The 5,222-nt window shown below is 36.8% G+C and overlaps 1 non-coding gene across 1 annotated transcript; it reads right to left on the bottom strand.

The window, feature by feature from the left end:
* Nucleotides 1–2,080: 2,080 nt before the first annotated feature.
* Nucleotides 2,081–2,187, bottom strand: LOC131169997 (small nucleolar RNA R71). The gene has a single exon (XR_009140941.1). It is a non-coding gene; the product is annotated as a small nucleolar RNA R71 (small nucleolar RNA).
* Nucleotides 2,188–5,222: the final 3,035 nt, after the last annotated feature.

The raw sequence follows: 5,222 nt of genomic DNA on the forward strand, positions 1-5,222 counted from the left end.
TTTACATTAACATTACTTTGGGCAGATTACAATTACCCTCAACACACCAAATATAATTCACATTCACAAGTTCTAAATACCATTACATACACACCTAACCATTACAAATCTTACATACACTTTACAATATCAATCTACATACATATCCATCAATCCTTCTAGGTCAATATTCTGCCTACACTTCCATGACTACATACATTTACTCAAGTTTTCCAAGCTGCCGAAAATTGTCCTCCAACATCAAAGTGCCCTACAAATTAACCAATTCCCATCCAAGTGCATAAATCAACATATATATGTGAAATAATTCACTAGGATATTAAATCACCATGATCAACATTATTTCTCATCAATTATATGCATAATAAATCACTAAATGCGTGACCCCATGGCGGTCCAAAAATGGCTATCTCAATGACTATTTAAACTTTAAAATTTCCTTCACAAAACTAACACCCATAACATGAACATAAAGTTTAACAAAGGAATTCTCAAAAGTGTAAACTTACCTTTGATTGTAACTTGCTAAACCTTCACCAAACTTCTCAAATTTGGTATCAATATCTTCCTTGTGATGTGTAGACAAAGTTTAATGAAGAACCCTAGGTGATTTGGGGTTGAAATGAGGGATTAGATGAGCTTGGAAGAAAACGTTAATGGTGGATCCCTTTCTCCTTCAATTCAGCTAGGTTAAGCCAAGTGAGGAAGATGACTTTTGAGTGGGAATAATCTGCCCACTTATAAGTATATTTAACCATTTTAATGTTCTTAGTGGTCCACTAAAAAAATTAAATCATATTTTAAGCTAAACTTTCACTTAATCCCACATTAAACCCATGATTTTAGCTATTTACTTTAGGTACCACCAAATTAATTTTTCATTTTATTTTCTAAGTGTAATACTATTTATTTTTAATGGACATTTAGGTCAAAAGACAATTCGGGGTGTCGAATGACCATAATGCCCCTGTTCGGGTGGCATTCCCGATTTTTCGGTATTACCGAGTTTTGTCTGTTTTTCGATTTCTCACTTTTCTTTGTACTAATTATTTAATTTTTCTTTGATATTTCTAATGATATTTATTCTTCAACAAGGGTCTATTTAAGTCCTAAAAATGTTTTCCAGGGTTCCCTGCAGTCCAGGGTTAGTCAACGGTCCACGCCGTGACTTCCCGGTGCGGTCACCCATCGCTAGGTTTCCCGGCTCGTTTAACTTGATTACCTTTCTTTGCTATTATTTTTCCTTTGTTTTTCTTGTATTTTCTTTTCTTGTATTTCATTATTTTATGTCTCCTCACTCATATTAAAGTGTGGTTCTGGGCATCCTAGCTGTCCGGACAACACTGGTCACCGGAACAGCAGAACGCACTACCGAACTTAGGGGTGTTACACGGCCCATACCTATTTTGAAGGAAACGACATTCAGATCAAGACCAATCAATCTATAGGATTCCTTGGCCCCACCCTCTTGAGGCCAAGTTCGATTGTTTTCTAGGGTTTTGATGCACTTTTTGTTTTTACTTTGATTTTTTTTTTTTATGACAAGAACTTCTCAATCTGGTGAGTTGATCTTTGATCCAGAGTAAAATAAATAGCTAAACAGTTAAGAAAATTGGCTAAGAAGGCTAAGCAGATTTCGAGTACATCTGAAGGAGTCCAATCTCCAAGTGAGTAAAGTTCGGATTCGGATTTGGATTCAAATTCCAAAAATGAAACCATAGCTGCTAGAACCTTGAAAGAGTTGGCTGCTCCTGATCTAAACCAACAAACTTTGTGTATTCAATGCCCTACTTTAAATGTTGCTTTTGAGTTGAAATCTGGACTAATTCATTTGTTGCCTAAGTTTCATGGTCTTACAGGTGAGGATCCACATAAGCATTTAAAAGAATTTTATGTTGTGTGTTCTAGCATGAAACCTCAAGGAGTTTCAGAGGATCAAATCAAGCTTCGAGCTTTCCCTTTCTCACTGTAAGGCACAGCTAAGGATTGGTTGTATTACCTTCCTTCTGGATCTGTCAACTCATGAAATGGGATGAAGCAGATATTTTTGGAGAAGTATTTTCCTGCTTCCAGTGTTGCCAATATAAGAAAAGAAATTTGTGGCATCCGAAAGTACAATGGAGAGAGTTTGTATGAGTATTGGGAATGATTTAAGAAACTGTGTGCAAGTTGTCCCCATCATCAAATAAGTGAGCAGCTTATGATTTAGTATTTCTATGAGGGACTTCTACCAATAGACCGCAATATGATAGATACTGCTAGTGGAGGAGCTTTGTTTGACAAGACACCAGAAGAGGCAAGGAGGCTGATTGTTAACATGGCAGCAAATTCTCAGCAGTTTGGAATGAGAATGGGTCACACATGTATGAAGGTTAATGAGGTAAGTACATCTAACCTTGAGAAATAGATTTTTGATTTAACTTCTTTGGTGAGGCAGTTAACTATAGGGAATATGCAAACTGTTAAGGTATGTGGAATTTGTTCGGTTTCGGGTCATGCTACTGACATGTGTCTTGCGTTACAAGAGGATGAATCAATGCAACATGCTAATGCAGTAGGACATTATGGATAGCCACAATACAAGTATGATCCCTTTTCTAATACTTATAATCCAGGATGGCGAGATCATCCCAATATGAGTTATGGGAATCAACCGGTGCAAAACTGATACCATCAGCAGAGACCACAAGTGAATCAACCACTCCACCTCCACCTCCACCTCCCGCAAATCAAGGTATGTCACTTGATGAAATTGTTAAGGCTTTGGCTAACAATACACAATTTTTTCAACAGGAGACCAAAAATAGCATTCAAAATATAGAAAGGCAGATTGGTTAGTTAGCCTCATCTGTGAGTAAGCTGAAAGCTCAAGGTTCTGGAAAGCTTCCATCACAAACATTCATGAACCCCAGAGAAAATGCGAGTGCTATAGTGCTGTGAAGTGGGAAAGAAGTTGATAACCAGACTCCACATGAGGCAATGAAAAAGAAGAAGCAAGGAGCAAAAGAATCTAAAGTTCCTAAAGTTGAGGTAAATACTGAACCTAAACTGACTAAGGTTAATAATTATGTTCTTCCTCCGTTCCCATGCAGGTTGGCTAAGACTAAGAAAGAAGAACAAGAGAAAGAAATTTTGGAGACTTTCAAAAAAGTGGAGGTGAATATACCTTTACTTGATGCAATCAAACAAGTTCTCAAGTATGCTAAATTCCTTAAGGAACTATGCACTAAAAAGCCCAAGTTGAGGAATAATGAGAAGATCAGTGTAGGGGAAAATGTGTCAAAATTACCCCCTAAGTGTAAGGACCCAGGTTCATTTTCTATTCCCAGCAGAATAGGTGATTATAAATTTGAACGTGTAATGGCAGATTTAGGAGCATCTATTAATGTTATGTCAAATTCAGTTTTTCAAAATTTAAATTTGGGTCCTTTGAAAGGAACCAGTGTCATTATTCAGTTAGCTGATCGTTCTAATGCTTACCCATTGGGAGTAGTTGAAGATGTGTTGGTGCAAGTTGGAGAATTGATTTTTCCTACAGATTTTTACATTTTGGATATGAAGGATAGTGTTCCCACATTAAAGTCAACTTTGATTTTGTTTGGAAGACCTTTCCTAAAAACTGCCAAGACAAAAAATTGATGTGGATGATGGTACCTTAACTATGGAGTTTGATGGAGAGACTATCAAATTTAATATCTCTGATGCCATGAAGTATCCTGCTGATGATTATTATGTCTTTTCTATTGATGTTGTTGATACAATTGTGCAGGATGTTTTTGAGTTAAGCATGGAGGATGAGTTAGAAGTGGTGATTAGTCAAGGAATTCAAGAGGTCAGTACCAATCAACCATTAAGTGTAGAGGTTCAAGATGCAGTAATGGCATTATAGTTATTACCTCCTGTTCAAAAAAGGTATGGAGTATTAAAGATTGACTTACCTATATCTCACATAAAATTATTACCATCTATGGTGCAGGCACCAATTCTTGAACTTAGGCCTTTACCTAAGCATTTGAAGTATGTTTACTTGGGAGATAATGAGACACTTCCAGTTATCATCTCAAGTAATTGAACAAGGATTCAAGAAGACAGATTGATTACACTTATGAGAATACACAAGGAAGCAATTGGATGGACAATAGCTGACATCAAAGGTATAAGTCCATCAGTGTGCATGCACAGGATTTTACTGAAAGATGATGCTAAACCAAGTAGAGCAGCTCAATGGAGGTTGAACCCATAGATGATGGAGGTTGTGAAGATTGAGATTTTGAAGCTACTAGATGCAGGAGTTATTTACCCAATTTTAGACAGCAAATGGGTAAGTCCAGTCCAAGTAGTGCTAAAAAAATCAAGAGTCACTGTGGTAGCAAATCAAGATAATGAACTTGTTCCAACAAGGATTCAAAGTGGATGGCGAATGTGCATAGACTACCACAAGCTGAATTCAACAACAAGGAAGGACCACTTCCCATTGCCATTCATTGATTAGATGCTTGAACAGTTAGTAGGTAAGTCTTATTTTTGCATTCTCGATGGCTTTCCTAGATATAATCAAATTGTGATTGCACCAGATGATCAAGAGAAGACTACCTTCACTTGCCCTTTTGGAACTTTTGCTTTTAGAAGGATGCCCTTTGGGCTTTGTAATGCACCTACCACATTTCAGAGATGCATGATAAGTATATTTTCAAATTACATTAATACTTGCATTGAGGTGTTCATGGATGATTTTACTGTGTATGGCGATTCATTTGATGCATGTTTACATCATTTGACTTCTATTATTGAGCGACGCATTAAGAAAAATCTTGTTCTAAATTATTGGAAGTGTCATTTTATGGTGGAACAGGGGATTATTTTGGGTCATGTCGTCTCTAATAGGGGTATTGAGGTGGATAAATCTAAAATTAATTTAATTGTGAACTTACCCTACCCCACAACTATGATGGAAGTAAGCTCTTTTCTTGGTCATGCAGGTTTTATCGCGGGTTCATTAAGGATTTCTCTAAGATAGCTTTGCCTTTATCTAGACTCTCACAAAAAGATGTTTCTTTTGAGTTCAGTAAAGAGTGCAAGGAGGCTTTTGACAAATTAAAATCTGCATTGACATCACCCCCTATTATCTAGGCTCCTGATTGGATAATACCATTTGAAATTATGTGTGACGTAAGTAATAATGCACTGGGACTAGTTTTAGGGTAGCGTGTTGGGAAGCTCTT

The sequence above is a fragment of the Hevea brasiliensis genome, chromosome 10, assembly GCF_030052815.1.
Source record: "Hevea brasiliensis isolate MT/VB/25A 57/8 chromosome 10, ASM3005281v1, whole genome shotgun sequence".
NCBI lineage: Eukaryota > Viridiplantae > Streptophyta > Magnoliopsida > Malpighiales > Euphorbiaceae > Hevea > Hevea brasiliensis.